Source organism: Bubalus bubalis, chromosome 18 (assembly GCF_019923935.1).
Source record: "Bubalus bubalis isolate 160015118507 breed Murrah chromosome 18, NDDB_SH_1, whole genome shotgun sequence".
NCBI classification, from domain to species: domain Eukaryota; kingdom Metazoa; phylum Chordata; class Mammalia; order Artiodactyla; family Bovidae; genus Bubalus; species Bubalus bubalis.
The window spans coordinates 25989723-26014159 of record NC_059174.1 but is presented as its reverse complement, the minus strand read 5'-3'; the positions used below and the strand labels follow the sequence as shown (position 1 = coordinate 26014159).

Genomic DNA, 24437 nt, shown 5'->3' with positions numbered 1-24437 from the left:
CTTCTCCCCATTGGCCCTCGCCTCGAGCGCAGGCGCGAGGGCGCCGACTCCGGTCCCTGGGGACTGGTGAACGGCAATTGGCCAAAGCCCGCGAAGTAGGAGTCTGGATTGGTAGTTGCTAGCAGGAGCCTGGTTTCTTCCTTGACTTCTGCAAGTGATAGTGTGTGATTGGTTTAAATCCGCGGGCACCTGTCGGTGATTGGGCGGGAGCCACAGGCGGGATGCGATCATTGGCTGGTGCTGGGTCCATCCCTCCTCGGGCGGGCAGCAAATGATGAAATGGGAACGGGGAGGGGAAAGGCCGCGACGTGAGCGCGCGACCTCCGGCGCCATTTTGTAGAGAAACAAGCGGAGTTAACCGAAGAGGGGGTCTAGGAGAGCCGGAGTCGGGGACCCAGGAGTTTCCTGTGTCCAGCGCCGCCGGAGCCGCTTAAGGTGTGGTGGGCTGGGATCGGGTGCCGAGGCCGACGGGCGGTGTCAGCTACGGAACGCGGGTGCCGGTGCGGGAAGGAACGGGGGTGGTCCCGGGGCCACTGGGAGCGTTTCCCGGGGCTCCGAGGTGTGAGGGGCAGTCTGGACGGGGAAGTGGCGAGGCGAGAGAGGGCAGACTCTTTCCCATCGGCCCGCGGAGTCTTCGGCTTCTGAAGAGAAGAGGGTTTGGTGAAAGCTCTACGAAACCGAGGGCAGAGCGCGGAATGAGACCCGGGATTGGCCCCCCCTTGCCCGGGCCTGGAGGCTCTGAGGGCGGCGTTGGCGGCACTTGGGTCGGCTGGGGCCTCGCTTCGCGCGGACTGCACCCTTCGCAGACTCCACGAGCTCCTCAACTGCCGGAAGGGTGCTGCGGGCTTCGGCCTCGGAGGCCTAGCTCCGGGGCGGGGGGCAGGGGCGGGGGCGGCGAGGTGCCCGTGTTCGGAGTAGTTGCCGACTCCGGGTTCCTCTTGGTGGACCTGGAGCTACCTGTCCCCCTCCCCCGCCGCCCAGCACGTTGTCAAACCCCGGGTGTTTCTGGTGTCCGCCGGTGGGAGGGGCGGGCGGGAGCGAGCACTTCCTCATTACTTCTTGCCACAGGTTTTGTTCCACTCGCGCGCCCGGGCGCTCACTCAGTCTCCAAAGTCGGCCCCCACCCACCTGGCTCAGTGTCTGTTCTGTAGTAGCGGTGCTACTCGCCCAGGAGAAGTGCCCTCCTAGTGAGCTGAGCATTTGGGAGGCCTCAGTGAGAGATACTATGGGTCTCCAGGGGGGTTACATAAGGCCAAAAGCACAAATGTTCTTTTTCAGTCCCACCCTCTCTGCAGATTTCACCCAACTGGGTTCCCACAGATGAGTACCCTTCCTAGGATTAAACTTTAATGCTTGATCTCTGTGGATTTGGAGATGTGTTTAAAATAAACTTTGAGCAGAAAGCTTTTCCCTTTGAAGTCACTCAGACATCACATATTTTAGGACTCTTTAAAGTATTTATTTCCTGAAAGTATTAACTCTTAGTCTCCCTTTTTATTTCTCTGTAATTCAATTGCCTTGGGGAGTTTAACAGTTAATAATTGAGTGAGTATAGTTGAGTACTTTTGGCGGAGAAAATTCTGAGTGTTTGCCTCGTGACGGTCCGTTTGATAGTAGGGATACACGGATGGAAAAATGATTGGACAAATAAAAAATCAGGAAGTAGGTCAAACAGATTAAGAACAAACTTGTTTGTGTAGAAGTATTTGGGTTTAATATCCTCAGGTTGTCATGTCTATCCGTCCAGAGATTTGGCAGTGTAGTATTTTAGCTATTAATAAGATATATGGTAACAGTTTAAATTATCCTGTTTTAGGACATTCCAAATTGTTACCTTGTCTAAGAAGAAAATGAGCCGATGATGCATAATGTAGGCATCTAGTTGTGCTTTGAAATGGTAGCATGCTAATAAAACTTGTTTGGAGAGTTGGTCCGTTTTCAACAAGTGAAGGGTCCCAATTCCTTCCGTGGAAACAAGGCAGAAATTTGACCATCAATAACAAAGTCTTACCCTTTCTTGCCTAAGATTGTAATATTAGCAGTCTTAAGGCACCCTTTCCTGGCATTATTGTGGAACAGAAATGAAATGCTTTTGGTTCCTAACTCAAATGGATCTCTGGCTTAGCCAGAGAGAAACATAGTCTCTTAGATTTCTGCTGGGGTTTTAAATACTGGTCTCTTTAATATGGATCTTGTCAGGCTAAGTACTGTAATGTCCTTCTAACTTTGGGTTAAGTCATTAAAAAAAAAAAAAACAAACTCAGAGGACAGAAGAGGAAATGCTTATTTCTTGACAACATGCTTAAAGACTAATATCAAATTATCCTTGAGTGTTGCTTTTTCCAAGTATGTTTTTGGTTAGATCCTGATCTAGTTATGAGAAGTTTCTTTTTAACCAACTTAAGTTTATGAATTTATGAACTTGAATCTTTATTTCATTCTACCGTGTGACAAATCTTTGTTACTCAATACTATGGAAGAGAATTTGTCTACAGTAAATTGGATGCCCAGATGTTTCAAGACACTTACTTTTGGTAAGATGTTTATGATTCTTGAACTAACAAAATTTGGAGAAGGCAGTGGCACCCCACTCTTGCCTGAAGAATCCCATGGACTGAGAAGCCTGGTGGGCTGCAGTCCATGGGGTCGCTAAGAGTCTGACACAACTGAGCGGCTTCACTTTCACTTTTCACTTTCATGCATTGGAGAAGGAAATGGCAACCCACTCCAGTGTTCTTCCCCGGAGAATCCCAGGGACACGGGAGCCTGGTGGGCTGCCGTCTCTGGGGTCACACAGAGTCGGACACGACTGAAGCGACTTAGCAGTAGCAGCAGCAGTACCAGTCATAAACTTGGTATTTTTTTTTTTTTTTTTGGTAAGAGAGCAAAACTAACTTGAAAGTCATTTAAAAAATATTGGTCAAAGCATTTCTTAACTGGCCCTCTGTCCAAACTGAACTTCCTGCTGGGAAGTTTCAAAATGGCATCCTACTGAGTCTTATTTTAAGACCTTATATAAAGAAAGATCCTGCAGTTCCTTTCCTATTTGCTTACAATTTTTAAGAAGCATATTTCAAAGCTAAAATGGGCTCAAAACCTTTGCATCCTTTATGTACACAATAGTTAATTTTAAGGTACTTTTCATTCATGTATTTGCAAGAATGTAGCAAAGCGAATAAAACAAATTATTCGTTGAAAAACTTGTTGGAGAAGTCAGTAGATATGTAGACTTAATTTGAAATCTGTGTTGAGATATGAAGGAAATAGAGCCTTTGGGAGTATGGAGTATAGGTTTGAGAAATGCATTTCTGGGGGGGAAAAATGCATTTCTGCCTCTAGGCTAAATTAGAATGTTGAATGATATGTTAAAGTGTCTGCAGTGGAGGTGTAGGTTTTGTTCTTGTGGGTTTTTTTGTTTTTGTGGTGTGGACTAATTATATGAAATGTAAAGTGAAAGCATTATTTTGAAAGATACCATTTTATTGCTCTTAAGCTTCATATTAAGAGCTCAACACTTCCCCTTTTAGATAATATTAGTTTGAAAGTTTGTCACCTTGGATTTAGAGCTCTTAGGTTTGAAATGCAGCGTTACTGTTAATTTTTTTGTGAACTCATAATCAGAGTAGTTCCTTCTTTGTTTCAGACCCTGTCATTTTTTCATTATCTTTCTAACTGATCTCCAGTATCTTTTATTGGATTTCTTTATTACATAAATAATACATGAAAATGTAAATGATTCCAGGAATACAGTTAGTTCTTTATATTAATGACAAATTGTCTACTAAGTCATTGGTTTGAATCTAGGCATTCTGTACTCAAGTTTTTCAGTACCTTGACCTATCACTGTGTAAGTATTGATCCCTCTGTACTCATAGCAACATGTTACTAACTTACAGTGTAGTTAAAAGATTGTTGCAGAGTGGTGTCCCTATTATCTGGAGTGTCATCATCTGTAGTTAACAAAACATTACCATTCCAATTTGTATTCACATGTACTGTCTATAATCTTTTCCCTGATTTCCCTAAGCAAAATTAATTTCTTCTTCCTCTTGGCTCATTTCACTTACCTGTACCATATATTGATTTGTAAGTTTTCTATCCTACTTTGTAGTAGGTAAGGAGTCTCTCATTCTCCAAACACAAAGCTTCCATTTGTTACACTTGGGTAGATTTATAGAACATGGCGTTCTTGGAAAACCATACACCCTGGTTTTTGTTCTTTGAGGGCACAGGCTGTTTCTCTTCAAGCTACATATACTTATAATTCAGTTGACATCTTTTAGAAAGTTAAACTTTGAAATCTAGTCATACAGAATTAATGGTATGTTTAGAAAATTGAAGCCCAGGAAATTGAAGTGACTTCCTTAGATTAGTGTTAGACCAGGTTTTCCTACTCTAGCCTACTGTTGGTTCTGTCTTGCCATACTACTAAAGTACAAGGAAGACTTTGATCGTTCATCAAAAAGGTGAGGATAATCTATGATCAACCACTTATTTTTGGAGGACAAGATACAAGATTTGAGTTTTTCATCTCTTCAGTGTGAAAAATATAAAACTCAAGTATGACAGAAAGATAGTCTTCTCTCTTACAGTTATTGAAAGTGGGCATTATTGAACTTCAGTGTAATAAACTTGCATTTCTTTTGAGGTCTTCAAAGGATGAGCGGCTTAAAAATTTTTTTTTTTACTTAAATTTTAAAATGTTCTTCACTGTAAATTGAATTGTGACAGACATTTGAGTAAGTTTTCTCTTGGTGTAGTTAGAGTTTTAAGGTATAGCTCTAAGAAGAGTTCTCTAATTTTTTTAGCAGTCTTAAATATATGGCATAGCTTTGTAATTTTGCACATGTTACTGGGAAGATGCTTCTGAATATTTGATTTCAGATCAAGAACTGATTCTTTTCTGATTTTGGAGTAAGCATGCTTTTTGAGATCTTTTCACTTTTTCCGTTTTTATAAATAAATTGTTATTTGCTAACACTAACAATTGTTTAAAGTATGCTGATATATATATTGGAGAAGACAATGGCACCCTACTCCAGTACTCTTGCCTGGAAAATCCCATGGACAGAGGAGCCTGGTAGGCTGCAGTCCATGGGGTTGCTAAAAGTCGGACACGACAGCGATTTCACTTTCACTTTTCTCTTTCATGCATTGGAGAAGGAAATGGCAACCCACTCCAGTATTCTTGCCTGGAGAATCCCAGGGATGGTGGAGCCTGGTGGGCTGCCGTCTGTGGGGTCGCACAGAGTCAGACACAACTGAAGCAACTTAGCATAGCATAGCACAGCATATGCTGATACATGGATTGTATTCTTTTAAAAGTGTGAAGAGACTTTCCTGGTGGTCCAGTGGTTGAGACTTTATGCTTCTACTTCAGGGAGTGCTGGTTCAGTCTCTGGTTGGGAAACTAAGATCCAATGTGCTGTGTGGCCATAAAATAAATAAAATTGCGAAGCTGTCCACACAAGGCTATTAAATGTTTTTTAAGTTAGTATTAAGGTTCCATTGCCTTGAGTAAAATTGGCATATTTGAAGTGACATAGTTGTGAAGTAAGTCAACTGTTGATCAATTTGTTTTTATCCTTGGCAGAGCTTTCATTTCAAACCAATTTATTACCTGTCGACTCTTATACCCTTGAATATTTCCTTATTCCTTGCCAGGTGGGTTCTAAGAAAGTTTTACGCTAAACCTTTCTAAGCCTGGAAATACATAATTTGGGGGTCTCCACAATTTGAATTATTCATGCTGGTGCTCTTTGTTCTTTAGGTAATGAAGAGATATGTATACCATGTATAAATAGTCACTATTATGGCATGTATTTTAGGAATAATCCTCTTCCCTTTTCAAACAGTTATGCTAGAGGTTACAGAAGTTGAGATTGTCTGTCCAAAGGTAAAATTTAAAAATTCCTTGAAAGTATTTTATTTTGATTTTTTTTTTTCATTTTTTTTTCATTTTGATTTTTGTCTTCTCCAATCAGTAAGCCCTCAAGGACTTTGGCAACTACAAAATGTTGGTGTGATAAATTGCTTTAATATACTAACCTAGTTTTGGGATATGTGTATAGCTTTTCCTCCCTCTCGTGGAGGTCATTAGTGATCTCCTAGTAATTCTGATAATTTACAATAATTTCTTTTTTATACTGCCAAATATATGTCATAAAATCCCTTCCCCATGGTTTTCATAGACTGTTACTGATGTGTTATCAGTTGTTGAACGATGAATCTAGAAATAGCTAAACTCCCAAGTTTAGCTATTTTTAAAAAATGTTTTTGGCTTTTTATTCAGAGGCACAGCCTGGCTAGATGCTTCTGACAAAGTGTTCTCACAAAGTTGCAGTGCAGGTATCCATAGGCCATAATCATCTTGTGCCTGAAGGATAGTAAGAAGGGTCTGAAGGGTACAAGCTTACTTATGTAGCAGTTGTCAGATCTCAGATCCTTGTTGGCTGTTGTTTAGGAGATATCAGTTCCTCACCATATTGCCCTCTCCACAGGGTTACTCAAAACACGACAGCTTGCTGCTTTCTCTCAGAGCACAGGTTTAGAGAGGTAAACAAAGCTGAAGTCAGTCTTCATGTAACTTAATCTTGGAAGTGACTTTCTAGTCTCTTATTTTGAAGTCACACTTAAGGTCCAGCCAACACTTAAGGGAGCAGATTACTTAAAGATGTAAATATTAGGCGGAAAATATTGGGGTTATTTTAGAGGTTGCCTGCCACAGTGGACAGATTCTTCCTGGGAGCTTTCTTAGGGATGTTATCTGTTGCTAGGTTTTAGTTATTACTATTGAGTAGAGAACTCTCCTTGGTTTCTGATATTAATAACTCTCAGATTTCTTCTACCTCTCTGTCCACTCTTCCCTTTGTGAGTTCCCCTCTTTTTTCCCTTATTGAAGTATAGTTGAGTTATAGTGTTTGTTAGTTTCAGGTGTACAACATAGTAATTCAGTATTTTTATAGGTTATACTCGATGTAAAGTTATTATAAAATATTGGCAATATTTCCTATGCTGTACAGTATATCTGCATAATAGCTTGTACCTCTTAATCTCCTGTCCCTATCTTGCCCCTCCTCCCATTCCTCTCCCCATTTAACCACTAGTTTGTTGTGTCTGTGAATCTGTTTCTGTTTTCTTATATTCTTTTTTTTTTTTTTTTCCAGATTGCACAAGTGGTAACATACAGCATTTGTCTTTGATTTCACTAGGCATAATACCCTCTAGGTCCATCCACAGTGTTGCAAATGGCAGAATTTCATTTTTTTAATGGCTGACTAATAGTCCATTTTATATATATTTATATATGTCCATTATATATGTGTGTGTCCATATATATGTAAATAGACACATCTTTATCTGTTCCTCTGTTGATGGACATTTAGGTTGCTTTGATATCTTGGCTATTATAAATAATGCTGCAGTGTGCATTGAGGTATATGTTTCTTTTCAAATTAGGGTTTTCATTTTCGTTTGATACATACCTGGGAGTGAAATTGCTGGATCATGTGTAGTTCTGTTTTTTAGTTTTTGAGTTCTTTTTTTTAACCTTTCCATAAGTTCTAAGCTTCCTTAGGACTCTGTAGGCCTGTCTTATGTTCATTTCTGTAATTCTATGCTATCATCGAAAGCATCACTACGAACAAAGCTAGTGGAGGTGATGGAATTCCAGTTGAGCTATTTCAAATCCTGAAAGATGATGCTGTGAAAGTGCTGCACTCAATATGCCAGCAAATTTGGAAAACTCAGCAGTGGCCACAGGACTGGGAAAGGTCAGTTTTCATTCCAATCCCAAAGAAAGGCAGTGCCAAAGAATGCTCAAACTACCACACAATTGCACTCATCTCACACACTAGTAAAGTAATGCTCAAAATTCTCCAAGCCAGGCTTCAGCAATATGTGAACCATGAACTTCCAGATGTTCAAGCTGGTTTTAGAAAAAGCAGAGGAACCAGAGATCAAATTGCCAACATCTGCTGGATCATGGAAAAAGGAAGAGAGTTCCAGAAAAACATCTATTTCTGCTTTATTGACTATGCCAAAGCCTTTGACTGTGTGGATCACAATAAACTGGAAAATTCTTCAAGAGATGGGAATACCAGACCACCTGACCTGCCTCTTGAGAAACGTGTATGCAGGTCAGGAAGCAACAGTTAGAACTGGACATGGAACAACAGACTGGTTCAAAATAGGAAAAGGAGTACCTCAAGGCTGTATATTGTTATCCTGCTTATTTAACTTCTATGCAGAGTACATCATGAGAAACGCTGGATTGGAAGAAGCACAAGCTGGAATCAAGATTGTTGGAGAAACATCAATAACCTCAGATATGCAGATGACACCACCCTTATGGCAGAAAGTGAAGAGGAACTAAAAAGCTTCTTGATGAAAGTGAAAGAGGAGAGTGAAAAAGTTGGCTTAAAGCTCAACATTCAGAAAACTAAGATCATGGCATCTGGTCCCATCACTTCATGAGAAATAGATGGGGAAAAGTGGAAACAGTGTCAGACTTCATTTTTTTTGGTGGGGTGGGGGTGGGGCTGCAAAATCACTGCAGATGGTGACTGCAGCCATGAAATTAAAAGACTCTTAATCCTTGAAAGGAAAGTTATGACCAACCTAGATAGCACATTCAAAAGCAGAGACATTACTTTGCCAACAGAGGTCCGTCTAGCCAAGGCTATGGTTTTTCCAATGGTCACGTATGGGTGTGAGAGTTGGACTGTGAAGAAAGCTGAGTGCCGAAGAATTGATGTTTTGAACTGTGGTGTTGGAGAAGACTCTTGAGAGTCCCTTGGACTGCAGGGACATCCAACCAGTCCATCCTAAAGATCAGCCCTGGGTGTTCTTTGGAAGGAATGATGCTAAAGCTGAAACTCCAGTACTTTGGCCACCTCATGCGAAGTGTTGACTCATTGGAAAAGACTCTGATGCTGGGAGGGATTGGGGGCAGGAGGAGAAGGGGACAACAGAGGATGAGATAGCTGGATGGCATCACTGACTCGATGGACGTGAGTCTGAGTGAACTCTGGGAGTTGGTGATGGATAGGGAGGCCTGGCGTGCTGTGATTCATGGGGTGGCAAAGAGTCGGACACGACTGAGCAACTGAACTGAACTGATCATCTGTATGTTGATTCTGAGATCCGTTATTTGCATCCCACACTTGCTGTGCTCCTGGCTGAACTCCAACTGTCCAGTGGATTTCATCTGTATGCCTCACTTCAGACATTGCTCATTATCTTTCTTGCCCTTCACACTTTATTCCTCAGTTGTTTCATGTCAGGAGTAAGTGGAACTCAAGTGCTTAGTCTAGAAAGGTGAATATTTGATTCCTCCTCTTTCTTCACTTCTTTCCTTACTCTCCACAGTTAGAGTCCTTGCAATTCCCTCTTGAATGCATTCACATCTTTTTTTCACTGATAGCCTTAATTTCTCTGGCTACTTCTCAATTTTTCACATTTTCAAAAGTAACTTTTAATTTCACCCGTTCATGTCTGTTAGTAGGCAGAGCAAGCTAACATTGTAACTAACAACCCCAAGATATTAGTGGCTTAGCAGGGTAGACATTTGTAACTTTCATTGCGAGTGTTCATTTAGGTTGCCTTCTGTGTAGTAGTAATCGAAGAACCCAGGCTCCTTCCATCTTGTGATGCCACCTTCCTCTAGGTGCTGGGAGTTCTGTTCATTCACCTGGCAGTTGGTAAAAGAATCAGAGGATCATGCGTATGAGGTTTTATGGACTGGCTCTGGAAGTGGCTGATAATCATTTTTGGCCTACATTTCATTGGGTAGAGCTTAGTCTGTTTGCCACACCTGTGCAGGAGCCTGAAAAATAAGTCTAGCTATTGAGCCAAGAAGAGAAAACAGATTTGGTGAGCATTTGACCAGAATCTGTCACTTCCTTCTTCCCTAAAACATATCTCAGTTCAGTCGCTCAGTTGTGTCCGACTCTTTTCGACCGCATGAATCGCAGCACGCCAGGCCTCCCTGTCCATCACCAACTCCCGGAGTTCACCCAAACCCATGTGCATTGAGTCAGTGATGCCATCCAGCCATCTCATCCTCTGTCGTCCCCTTCTCCTCCTCCCCCCAATCCCTCCCAGCATCAGAGTCTTTTCCAGTGAGTCAACTCTTCGCATGAGGTGGCCAGAGTATTGGAGTTTCAGCTTTAGCATCAGTCCTTCTGAAGAACACCCAGGACTGATCTCCTTTAGAATGGACGTATCTAAGCCAATCCAAATAGCTTCCAGAATTGTCTTTATGATAAAATGTAAAATTCTCAAATGGATTCTGCACATTCTAGAGAAGAGACCCACAAATTGAGTCCACTTACCTTCAGAAGGCATTTCTTCTTGGCTAGTAACAGAATGAATGTGTTGGGAGGTGGGTGTCCAGTAATTTTGTAGAAGGACTCACAGGACTTGGCACATGGCTCTACTCAGGGCTGTGATTTATTACAAGGATACAAAGCAAAATCAGGAAAGCAAACATGCTGAGTCCACCTGCCAATGCAGGATATGCAGATTTGATCCCTGGATCAGGAATATTCCCTGGAGAAGGAAATGGTGACCCATTCCAGTATTCTTGCCTGGGAAATCCCATGGGCAGAGGAGCCTGCTGGCGTACAGTCCTTGAGGTTGCAAAAGAGTCGGACACAACTTAGTGGTTAAACAACAGCCAAAGAAAACTAAGGCTTTTTCTCCCGTGCCTGAGCCTCTCCCAGTGGGAGTCACACAGGACTCACTTAATTCCTCTACCACTTGTGACAACACATGTGTATGAAATGTTGCCTGGCAGGGAAGCTCATAGAGACTCAGTGCCTCGGTTGGTCATGAAGGCACCTTCTGCCTACCACAGAAAAATTCCAGATTCCCAGAGGGAAAACAGCTGTTCAGTATAAGCCACATTTTTGGGTACAGTTTAGGCACAGTGAGCCTCATTCTGGGAATGGGAATTCTCTCAAAATCCAAGTACTGACAACAGCCAAGAGCCAACCTGGCAAGTCTTCCTAAGGAGAAGCAGTCTCAGGCCTTCTCTGTTAAATTAACTCTTTTCTGCACAGGGAATGAGGTTCAGACCTCTCTAGATTGGGATTTCTGTATAGAGAATCTTGGAATATGCAAAAAACTTCTATTGACCTTTTGTTTTTGAAAATTACTTTTTTATCAGTGGGGGAAAAAAGGTTAATTCCCATCTTAGCTTCTTTCATCTGACTTTTCATGTATGGTTACTGTTTGTATTCTTCTAGATAGTCTGCATATAAGGACATATACACGCATGTAGCTTGCTTTTATCCCTTAATAGATATTTCCAGTCTTCCTAGGTAGCTCCTCTTTTTTTTTAGTGTTACATAATATTCCATTTTTTGATTTGCTTAACCAGTGCCCTTTTGGTGGATCCCAGGCAGTTCTGAGTAAGTTTTTTAAAGAGTTGGTCATTTCCTGGATGAAAAAGGAATCAATTAAAAGACAAAGTGCAGAGATAGGGGGGCTTAGGGGCCTAAAGCTCTTTTTTTTTTTTATATGATGTATTATTTATCTGAAATTCAAATTTAGTTATCCTACTTTTTTACTTTTTGGCCACACTGTGCAGCATATGCTGAAGCTCTTATTTTTCATCACTTTCTGTAAGATTGGTGATACTTATATCAGGAAATGGCATTAAAACAATTAGATTCTTTAAAATACTTATTTGGAAGTTATAATACAAGTTGTGTTTTTTAAATCCTGTATCTCCTGCCCTATTATAACTATGTCATAATTCTTCTACTTAGTAGCTGCAAGTTCAGCTATTTCTCTTTAAAGTTGGGATAATATCTTCCTCAACAAGTTACCAGGTTTAAATAAACGGACATAGTTGACCCTTGAACAATGTGAGAGTTGGGGCACCAACCCCATTGCAATAAAAAACTCATGGGCAGCTTTACTGTTGGCTCTTTTTATCTACAGATAAAAAGTTGGTTCAACCAACTTTGGGTGTGGTACTGCAGTATGTATTTATTGAACAAAAATCCACATAAAAGAGGACCCTCTCAATTCAAACCCTTGTTTAAGGGTCAGCTGTAGGTAAAATGCTTAGACTAATTCTAATTATTAAAGTATTTGTTGTGATTATGCTTCTGTAAGTTATCCTATTATGTACACAGTAATTATAACTAGAATTTTAATAAGTGAGCCAACATTTTGGATGAATGACTTGGAGCTGTACACAGTAAATCTAGAGTCCCTGCCTACTGGAGAAATATTAAACATCAGGATATATATTTAAGTTAGGGCGGGTTTGATCCCTGGGTCAGGAAGATCCCCTGCAGAAGGAAATAGCAACTCCAGTATTCTTGCCGGGAAAATCCATTGCACAGAAGAGCTTGGCAGGCTACAGGGCATGGAATCGAGAAGAGCTGGACTCAACTTAGCGACTGAACAACAACAAGGGTTTAGTTGGTCATGAAGTGAGCTCTTTTAAGGAAACCAAAGTGAAAAGTGGGACATCGGGGAAAATTAGTATTGGTTGCTTCTGGATGCAAGAGTAGATACTTACTCTGATTTATATGGGCCATAGCACTTTACAGCTTTGTCCAGTATGGTAGTACTACCCACATGCGGCTTAGTGCGGCACAGGGGAACTTAGTTTCCCAACCAGGGATTGAACTTAAGTCCCCTGCATTTGAAGTGCATAATTTTAACCAGTGGACTGCCAGGGAAGTCCTTATTTTGCACAAAGATAAGTTAAAATTAAGTAATATTTTAGAAATTGAGCCTTTTGGTCACTAGTCACATTTCAGTAGCCGCATGTTCGTAGCTGCCATATTGAACTGTGCAGTTGTAGAACATGTTGGGAATGAGAAAAGAAGGCTCAACTCAGCCTCTTTTAGTCAGAATGCTACTTTTAAAGACTTAGTAAAGAGAACAGACTTGTAGACACAGTCAGGAAAGGAGAGGGACGGAAAATTGAAAGAGTCACATTGAAACAAACCTTTGTTGTTCAGTCCTTTGGGATTGTTTGCCACCCCATGGACTGCCGCATGCCAGGCCTCCCTGTCCTCCATCATCTCCTGGAGCCTGTTCAGACTCATGTCCATTGAGTTGATGATGCCATCCGACCGTCTTGTCCTCTGTCGTCCCCTTCTTCTGCCTTCAGTCTTTCTCAGCATCAGGATATTTTCTAATGAGTCATCTACCATATGTAAAATAGCCAGTGGGAATTTGCCGAATGATGCTAACTGGTGCTCTGTGACAAACTGGAGGGGTGGGATGGGGGTTCAAGAGCGAGGGGACATATATGTATCTATGACTGATTAATGTTGATATATGGCAGAAGCTAACACAATATTGTAAAGCAGTTATCCTCCAATTAAAAAAGCCTATCACAGGCAGAGCCTAAAAAAAAAAAAGACTTAGAGAAGAATTTTCAAGGTCAGACTTTGGTATTAGTAGAGAATACCTAAGAATTCTGTGTGTTTTTAATAATGGAAGTTGGGGGTTCAGTAAACCTGATAGCCTTGGGCCTAGTCTATTTGGCTTTTTTGCGGGGGCTTCTCAAAGTACCTATTGATACCATATTTAAATCTAGAGCAAGCAAGTTAGGTGATACTATGCAGGTTGCTGGCCTCTGCTATGAATAACCAAATTACCTTTACAAAGATGTCTCTGCTCTAGCCAAAAAAGGAATCAGTGGGAGGGACTTTCCTTATGTTACAACAACAGACTGTGTCAAGTTATACTTTTCTTAAACTAATCCCAGAGCTATTTGTAAAATCGGTGGTTTTGTAGCTTTAAAATTCACAAAAACCCATCTCCAGAGTTTAAAATGCAGTGTTCTGTTCTCTTTCCCCGAAGATTTTGACTCTTGGTGTAAGGTGATGTTTAGGAATCATCATTTTTGGCCATGCCATGCAGCTTGCATGATCTTAGTTCCCTGATTAGGGACTGAACCTGGGCCCACAGCAGTGAAATCTTGGAGTCCTAACCACCGGACTGCTAGGGAATTCCCAGGAATGAGCTTTTTTAAAAAATTTTATTTTTTTTTTGGCTGTGCTGTGTCTTCCTTGATGTGCAAGCTATTCTCTAGTTGTGGTGTGCAATCTTTTCATTGTGATGGCTTCTCTTATTGTGGTGGCTTCTCTTCCGTGGAGCTTAGGCTCTGGGGGGTGTGGGCTTACGTTGTGGCACGTGGGCTCAGTAGTTGCAGCTCCTGGGCTTTAGAGCACAGGCTCAGTAGCTGTGGCAAATGGACTTACTTGTTTCTCGACATATGGGATCTTTCCGAATCAGGGATGTCTCCTGCATTGGTAGGCAGATTCTTTACCACTGAGCCACCAGGGAAGCCCCAGGAATCAGCATTTTAAATACTGCTCCCCCCCCCCTCCCCTTTATATACAATTGCCTTGTTGCAAGCATTGCAGTAAATTCTGTATTCGGCTAAGCTCCTTGAGGTCAGTGTTTATTTTTGTGTTTTCTGTAGCATCTAAAGTATGCACATGGTATATGGTTAGGCCCAACTGTGAATTAATAGGAAGGTACAGGCCATCTCTAGAAGATGATTCTTATGGTGTAGTATAGTGGAGTAAACTGCAAAAGAATCATTTGACATTTTGTATAATCCTGATAAAATAAGGAATAATAATAGTGAAACTTTCCAATTAAAAATATTTTCAAAGTTTAATGAACTTGATCTTGTTTATGTAGTAAGATTTATGTTGGTTTTATGCTTGAAAGAGCTACACATACTTTAATAATCCCCAAATTATTGACAGTCATCTTGAGCAAGAAGTTTCACTTACATAAATATATGATACATTCAGAGCATTTTTTTCAAGACATTCAAAAATTTTAAATTGAAGTGCTTAAAGATAAAGCCTTGTCCTTTTTATTTAGTACTGACTTTTAGAAAAATGTGAATGTATTTTGAGCCCAACATTAAAAATAATGATGTAAAAGTAAAGATGTAACTTTAGTTTGAGAATTTGCATAGCAGCATTGCAACTGTGTTGGATGCCATTTGAACAGAGAAGACAAGAGATTTAAGGGTTTCAGTTGCTCCTGTCAGGAGCCAACAACTCCGCTTTACCATATCATCACGGAGACCAGTCAGTCACAACTTGGTCTGCCTGTTTACCCTTCTTGGCATGTGGTATGTAAACTTCCTCAGCAGCTCCACCGAAAAGATTGACAGTTGCTTACTTTTCAGCTAGCTGTTAAAGGTGATGTTGAGGTGAAAGAGCATCATCTACTGTGCTTATGATGGGTACCTTCTGTTGTTCCCATGAGGACTTAGGAGATCCTTATCTCTGCTATACCTTCTGCCCCTTAAAGATAAACCCTTTTGGGAAAGCTTTGGTATAGCTGAGAGATTCCCAGGAGGTGCAGTGGTAAAGAATCCACTTGCAAGTACAGATGGGGTTTCCACCCCTGGGTTGGGAAGATCCTCTGGAGGAGGAAATGGCAACCCACTCCAGTATTCTTGCCTGGAAAATTCCATGGTCAGAGGAGCCTGTAGTCCACAAGGAGTCGAACACAACTGAGCTAGCTACTGGAGAGACAGAGAGCACTGGCTCAGTAGTTGTGGCAAATGGACTTAATTGTTCCTTGACAGGTGGGATCTCCCCAATTCAGGGATTGAACCCATATCTTGTGCATCATTGGCAGGCAGATTCTTTACCACTGAGGCACCAGGGAAGCCCTAGGAATCAGCATTTTGAGTACTGCAGAGAGAGAGAGAGAGAGAGAGAGAGAGACACACACACACACACACACACACACACACACACACACACACACACACGGTATAGCTGAGGCCTAATTTTACAAATGGGGAGGGGGAAGCATATATGTTCAGTCACTTATTCAAGGTCATTTACCCTTTTGTTACATGTAGTTAATGGTCTTAATGGCTTTAAATTTTGAATTTTTAAAAATAATTGCTTAAACTTACCTTAAATTTTTTACTTTGTAAAAATTACCATATACTTATAAAAATTTAAATACAACTTGAGTACAAAGTCAATTTTTGGAAATCTCATCATGTGCTGGTAATTCCTGCTTATAATTATGAAGGTAATACATGCCCCCATCCCCGGTTTTGTTAAGAAAAATTCTTTCACATGTACAGAAAAAAGAATAGTACAGTGAACAACCCTGTAACGTCTTCCTAGATTCAAGTTAACATTCTGCCATGTTTATTTTCTCTACATTTCTATATTTTTACTGAAGTATTTGATCACAAATGTTTCAGCATGCATCTCCTACAAATTAAGACTTTCTGGCATATGCATGTGTACATGCTCAGTTGTGTCCGACTCTTTGCGACCTCATGGACTATATAGCCTGCCAGGCTCCTCTGTCCATGGGATTTTCTGGGTAAGAATACTGGAGTGTTTGCCATTTTCTTCTCTGGGATTTTCCTGACCCAGGGATAGAAACCGCATCCTGCGTTGCAGGCAAATGCTTTATTGCTGAGCCACTGGGGAAGCCCTGTACTATTGGTGATTCTTGCCTGAATTGGTTTTTATACTGGGCAGGGATATTACAAAATGGCAACTTAATCTTTTATACTTTTAAAATTTGTTAGCCAGCACATTTCTGTATGAGGTACATCTTGTCCTTCCTCTTTAAGGGTAATAATGGATTCAGGAATTCTCATTCACTGTGTTACGGTCATAGGCAATTTTTTTTTACCCTGTGATTTATTGGAAGGAACTTTTACCCATAGTAGCGTACTGCAATTACAGGTTAGATAACACATTTTCATTTAATCTTATAACTATGTCAGAATGCTTAACTGTTTGGATTTTATTTTCATCTGCACACATGAACTTAGAATTCATAGAAAGAAATTTGTGGCTGCCAAAAGTAAATTTGATCACCAGTGTGGATTCACAAATGTGTGTTCCATGTTCTGTTCCCTCAAGCATTTCTAAGTGATGTGGCATTTGGGGTAAATAATAGAAACATTGTTCGTAAGTCCCTTCTGGTGCTCAAATAGACTTAGCATTAGTAACAGTCCTTTTAATTGGCTCTTGTGTCTTTCTGACATTATCCCCCTGAAACTTGTGAGTGTTTCCCGTTTTTGTCACAGGATGATCCAAACTCACCTTGCGTCTTCCTTGTTTAAAAATCCTGGAATTAGTCATATCTCCAAGGAATCTTGATTCTTCTTAGTATTTAGAAACCAAGATCCAGAAGTTAGATGAGTTCCTTGCTTCCGGGGTATCATTGTTTCTAGGGCTTTTAAAAGTAAGGTAAGTTTAAGGTGTATAATATATTGGTTTGATACATTTATAATGTAATATGATTGTCTTTGTAATGTTAGCTAATACATCTGTCAGCATCATATAATTATTTCTTATGGTGAGAACAATTATGGTCTTAATAAGTTTAATGTTTATTATACAGTTTTGTTGTCCATGATCACTGTACTGTGTATTAGATCCCTAGGACTTATTTGCTAGTTGCAAGTATGTACCTTTTAAACATACATTCCCTCACCCCCTGGGTAACCACCATTCCACTATGTTTTTTCAAGTTTGATTTTTTAACATTTTAACTTATTTTTTATTGAGTTATACTCAATAGTTACAGGCGTACATCACAATGATTTGAAATTTGCATATATTTCAAAATGATCACAAGTCTAAATGTTTATTATTACACATAGTTGTTAAATCTGTTTTTTCCCTTTTTTCCTGACTTCTCAGATTTATTCTATTAATCACTATAGTCAGCATGTTGTATATTATATCCCCAGGACTTAAACTTTATAACTGGAAGCTTGTACCTTTTGACCACCTTCTCATACTTAATGCATACACCTCTGGCAACCATCAGTCAGTTATCAGTTCTCTGTATAAGTTTGATGGTAGTTGTTTTTTTTTTAAGATTCCACATAGAAGGGAAGTAAGTCATAGTCTTTGACTTATCTCACTTAGCATAATGTTCTCAGACCCAACCACATTGGGACAAATGGCAGGATATTTTTCCCCCTCATGGCTGAAGAGAATTCCATTGTATGCAGAGTTGACCCTTGAATGATATGGAATTAGGGGCATGAATTCCCACATATAACTTTGAGTTATATGAGTTGGTGTCAGTATGTGCAGTTTGGCGTCTAGCCACAGATCATACAGTGCCATAGTACATATTTAGTGTAAAAACCTTTGTGAAACCTTCGTTTGGTGGACCCACTCAGTTCAAGCCTGTGTCTTTCAAGGATCCATTGTACGTACTACATCTTCATATGTTCGCCCATTGACAAAAACTTAAAGTTATTTCCATATTGGCTATTGTGAATAATGCTGCAGTAAATACAGGAGTACAAATATCTCTTTAATAACCTGTTTTCATTACTTTTGGATGTATATGCAAGTGGGATTGTTGGATTGTATGGTTGTTTATTAATATCTTGAGGAACCTCTACATTCTCCATAGTGGCTGAACAAGTTTATAATTCCAACAGCAGTATATAGGGCTTCTCTTTTCTCCACATCCTTGCTAACTCCTCTTGTCTTACTGTTGATAGCCATCCTTATAGATGTGAGATGATACCCTGGTTTTGATTTGCATTTCCCCCAAGGATTAGTGATGTTTAGCACTTTTAATGTTGGCTAGCTGTTCTGCTGTCTTCTTTGTCCACCTAGTTCCTCTGCTCATTTTAAAATCAGATTTGGGACTTACCTGGTGGTCCAGTGGCTGAGACTCAGAGCTCCCAGTGCAGGGGTGGGGGGTTCAATCCATGGTTGGGAAACTAGATTTTAGATGATGCAACAAAGAATTCCCACAGCTTAAATATTTTTTTTTAAGTCATATTTGTTTTTCTTACTGAATTGTATGAGTTCTTTATAAACTTTGGATATTAACCTCTTGATACATGGTTTGCAAGTATTTTCTCCATTCTATAGGTTGTCTTTTCATTTTATTCTTTTGTTATACTGAAGCTTTTAAGTTTGTTGTGGCCTGATTTTGTTCTTTTTTATGATTGCCTTGGCTATTCAGGATCCTTTGGTTACATACAAATTTAGAATTTTTTTTTTTCCTATGGAAAAGGCCATTGGAATTTTGATATTATGTTGAATTTATTGATCGCTTTGGGTTGCATGGACATTTTAACAGTATTAAGTAACACTTTCCTTCCTGTATTTATTACTATTATTTTTCTGACGCTTGCTTTCAACAAAGTCTTGTAGTTTTTGTTGTTCAATCTAATATATTTTATTAGACTCAGGAAATTTTTATTTATTTGGCTGCACTAGGTCTTAGTGGCATGTGGGTCTTAGTTAAGACCTAGTGGCACTAAGTTTAGTTTGCAGCATGTGGGACCTAGTTTCCTGACCAAGGATTGAACCTGGGCCCCCTTTGTTGGGAGAATAGAGTCTTCAACCACTGGGTCACCATAGAAGTCCCAGAAATTTTTCAAATGAGTTCCTGTTGATACTTATATTTCAAATAAAATATTTCAGGTTTTTTAAACTTTTATCTTTTTTAAAAAGCTTTTAAAAAGCTTGGGGCTGGTGCACTGGGACGACCCAGAGGGATGGAATGGGGAGGGAGGAGGGAGGAGGGTTCAGGATGGGGAACACATGTATACCTGTGGCGTATTCATTTTTATATTTGGCAAAACTGATACAGTTATGTAAAGTTTAAAAATAAAATAAAATTTAAATTAAAAAAAATAAAAAAAATAAATAAAAAATAAAATAGCACAACTACTGTAAAAAAATATATATATATATTTTTTCATTGAAGGATAATTGCTTTATAGAATTTTAGTGTTTTCTATCAAACTAAACTTTGATCTTTACTACATTGATCTGCACTGATTCCGGATGCCTATTCATTTATTTGCTGTGTCCAGTAATATATAAATGTAGCTTAGAATTGCAGTAAAATATTACTGCTAAAAGTAAACCTGTTGAGTCAGATTTCTTTGATTTCTTTCTGTCCTTAAAAATATATCCCACTCTACATCAAGAATGTTCAGGATACTGTGTTAGTTGAAATATTTGTTTTTACTGTGTTCTTTATTATCAGCTTGATACTCGGGTTCATTTATGCTTTTTGTTAGTTTTTTTCTTATTAAATATCAAAGATGTAAATAATGGTTCAGAAGTCAAAACCATATAAAAGGTATAATCAGTGAATTTTTGTTCAGATTCCTGTGTCTGCTACCCACTTCTCACCCACTCCAGTGTAGGTAGCTTTTTATTAGTTAATGGCTGATCTTTCCATGTATTTTTTGCAACAACAACAAAAAAAAAGCAACTGTGTTTATGTGTGCATATATATAAAATAAAAAGTGGCATTTATAGAAATTAAAGCTTTAAACAAAGAGTAGAATACTTTGTACATTATCCGAGATGTATGTTCTCCAGTCACCAACTCATGACCATTCCTTTGCTAGGATAAATATTGCAGTGAATAATACTGTGTATATGTTATGTTACATGTGTGACGTGTATAGATTTCTTAGTGGACTTTAAAAAAATGGAATTTTAAATGAAAGCCTCTCTGTAGTCTCTGTTAATCTATAGCTTGTTTTCTCTGCACATGTAAACATAGATGTGTTTATGTGATGGCATCATGCTATTCAGAGTACTGCAGCTTTTCACTCAGTGTCATGAATATTCTTTTATGTTAACACTTAAAGGATTAACTGTAAACCACAACTGCCTGGTATTCCTTAGATTGGATGTTCAGGAAATAATTTTTAATATTGTGTAGTGTTTTTCATTTAAAATGTGAAATAATTTTATATAAGTTGGACTTCTACGTACCATTTTATAAGCTTTTCTTCATTCTGCACTGTATAGTGGATGTTTATAGCAAAACTACATTTTAAATGTCTAGTTCACATGTAGGGTGGGATTCCATTGGATGTAGGTAGATAATCCTTTTACTGCTATATATGTGTGTGTGTGTGTGTGTGTGTGTGTGTGTGTAAAAGATACTAGAGACAATATACATGTATACTTTGAGCAATATATATACATATGTTCCAAAGAATAGCAAGAAGAGATAAGAAAGCCTTCCTCAGTGATCAGTGCAAAGAAATAGAGGAAAACAACAGAATGGGAAAGACTAGGGATCTCTTCAAGAAAATTAGAGATACCAAGGGAACATTTCATGCAAAGATGGGCTTGATAAAGGACAGAAATGGTATGGACCTAACACAAGCAGAAGATACTAAGAAGAGGTGGCAAGAATACACACAAGAACTGTACAAAAAAGAGCTTCATGACTCAGATAATCACGATGGTGTGATTACTCACCTAGAGCCAGACATCCTGGAATCTGAAGTCAAATGCACCTTAGAAAGCATCACTACGAACAAAGCTAGTGGAGGTGATGGAATTCCAGTTGAGCTATTTCAAATCCTGAAAGATGATGCTGTGAAAGTGCTGCACTCAATATGCCAGCAAATTTGGAAAACTCAGCAGTGGCCACAGGACTGGAAAAGGTCAGTTTTCATTCCAATCTCAAAGAAAGGCAATGCCAAAGAATGCTCAGGCTCCCGCACAATTGCACTCATCTCACACGCTAGTAAAGTAATGCTCAAAATTCTCCAAGCCAGGCTTCAGCAATACGTAAACCGTGAACTTCCAGATGTTCAAGCTGGTTTTAGAAAAAGCAGAGGAACCAGAGATCAGATTGCCAACATCCGCTGGATCATGGAAAAAGGAAGAGAGTTCCAGAAAAACATCTATTTCTGCTTTATTGACTATGCCAAAGCCTTTAACTGTGTGGATCACAATAAATTGTGGAAAATTCTGAAAGAGATGGGAATACCAGACCACCTAACCTGCCTCTTGAGAAACCTATATGCAGGTCAGGAAGCAACAGTTAGAACTGGACATAGAACAACAGACTGGTTCCAAATAGGAAAAGGAGTACGTCAAGACTGTATGCTGTCACCCTACTTATTTAACTTCTATGCAGAGTACATCATGAGAAACGCTGGGCTAGAAGAAGCACAAGCTGGAATCAAGATTGCCGGGAGAAATATCAATAACCTCAGATATGCAGATGACACCACCCTTATGGCAGAAAGTGAAGAGGAACTAAAAATCCTCTTGATGAAAGTGAAAGAGAGTGAAAAAGTTGGCTTAAAGCTCAACATTCAGAAAACGAAGATCATGGCATCTGGTCCCATCACTTCATGAGAAATAGATGGGGAAACAGTGGAAACGGTGTCAGACTTTATTTTTTGGGGCTGCAAAATCACTGCAGATGGTGACTGCAGCCATGAAATTAAAAGACGCTTACTCCTTGGAAGGAAAGTTGTGACCAACCTAGATAGCATATTCAAAAGCAGAGACATTCCTTTGCCAAGAAAGGTCCGTCTAGTCAAGGCTATGGTTTTTCCAGTGGTCATGTATGGATGTGAGAGTTGGATTGTGAAGAAGGCTGAGCGCCAAAGAATTGATGCTTTTGAACTGTGGTGTTGGAGAAGACTCTTGAGAATCCCTTGGACTGCAAGGAGATCCAGCCAGTCCATTCTAAAGGAAATCAGTCCTGGGTGTTCTTTGGAAGGAATGATGCTAAAGCTGAAACTCCAGTACTTTGGCCACCTCATGTGAAGAGTTGACTCATTGGAAAAGACTCTGATGCTGGGAGGAATTGGGGGCAAGAGGAGAAGGGGACGACAGAGGATGAGATGGCTGGATGGCATCACCGACTCGATGGACCTAAGTTTGAGTGAACTCCGGGAGTTGATGATGGACAGGCAGGCCTTGCAGCTCGTGGGATCGCAAAGAGCGACTGAACTGAGCTGAACTGAATGTATACATATATTGTTTCTAATATCTTTAATATTAGGAAAAGTACCAAGAATACACTTAAACAATCTTTGTCTTCCAGAGTTGCTGTTTTAATCTTTACATAGCTATATCCTTGGTAGATTTCTTTTATCCCTGGTAGATTTTTTGAAAATTAATTTGCTGTTTATTTGGCTGTACCCAGTCTTAGTTGGCAGCATGTGGGATCTACAGTCTTTGTTGCAGCATGTGGAATCTTCTAGTTGTGGCATTTGGGATCTTTTTTAGTTGCAACATTCAAACTCTTACTTGAGGCCTGCAAACTGTTAATTGCGGCATATGAGATCTAGTTCCCTGACCAAGGATTGAACCTGGGCCCCCTGCATTGGGAGTGTGGAGTCTTAGCCACTGCACCACTTGAGAAGTCCCTGAAGTTAGTAATTATTTAGCAATTTGAATCCCTGATATATATGGAGACTAAAACTAGGCATTGCGTATGCACATGAAATGCTCCTGGGCCACAGATCCCTTACAGTTGAGGAGTATCTAAGAATCTCAGATTTAGTGATCTTGAAATAATTTAACATCTAAACATTTTGATGGAAAGCTTTTGAAAGACACTTTATTGTTTTGCACTTATCTATTTCAATAAAGATGGCCTATAAAGACATTGTGACCCAATTTATATACACATTATGATGCTAAAGGTTAATTGGAAGGGTCTTAACAACTTGATAGGGCAGCTACTGAGGCAGTTAAATTAAAAATTATCTATCATTTACTCTCATGTGATTGTACTTCTGACTAGGAAAATTTCAGTGGATTGTCATACCTTTTGGTAGAGTCGGAATATAAGTGCAAAATCCTAAGCTTCAGTTTATAGTTTTTCAGATATGCAGTGAACTCCTTGTATGGGCCATGTAGTGCTTGTAATAAATTGATGAACAGTAAACAATTATGATCACTGCTTTCATGGAACTTTCATATGAAGAGATAGGCAAATATGTTACCCATGTTTGGTGATATAATGTGGAAAGAAAAAAGACTGGTTGGGGGGGGCGGGGCGCGGATTGCAATTTAGACAGGGTAATACTGAGAAGGTGACATTTGTGTAGACTTGAAGTAATTAGCCATATTGGCATCTGGAAGAAGATGGTTCCAGGCAGAGGAATCTAAGGTAAGAGTATGCTGGAGAAGCAGCCAGGAGGCCTCTGTAGCTAAAGGGAACTGAGCAGAGGGGAGTGAAGAAGAAGGCTAGAACAGCACCAGTGGCTAGGTTCCCTCAAGCTGTGTTTATTCATAGGCCATTGTAAGGGCTCGGGCTTCCATTCTGAGTCATTGGAGGGTTTTGAGCACAGGATGACCTGAGTGTTTTATATTTGGAAAGTCTTATTGTCGTGTTGAGAATAGACTGGTGTGGAGCAAGGGTGGAAACAGGGAGACTAGTTAGGAGGTTAACATAGTAATCCCAGTGAGAGATAATGATTCTTGGTTATAGCTGTGGTGAGAAATGAATAGATTCTGTAGAGCCAAAAGAATTTTTTGACTGATTACGGTGAATGGGAAATCTAAGAATTTGGCCTGAGTAACTTAAAGATGGAGTTGGTATCAACTGAGATGGGTAAAACAGGTACAGGGATCGAGCCCATGCCCCTGGCACTGGAAGCACAGAGTCTTAACCACTGGACTGCC

At 39.8% G+C, this 24437-nt stretch overlaps 1 protein-coding gene across 10 annotated transcripts in view; it reads left to right on the top strand.

Annotated features, from left to right (window-relative positions):
• Positions 1 to 283: 283 nt before the first annotated feature.
• CNOT1 (CCR4-NOT transcription complex subunit 1) overlaps positions 284 to 24437 on the top strand; it is an 85430-nt gene continuing 61276 nt past the window's right edge. For all 10 annotated transcript variants that reach the window (XM_025268768.3, XM_025268767.3, XM_006052469.4 and 7 more), the window contains exon 1: positions 284 to 435. The gene's annotated coding sequence lies outside the window, so the exon portion shown is untranslated. The remainder of the gene's footprint in view (positions 436 to 24437) is intronic.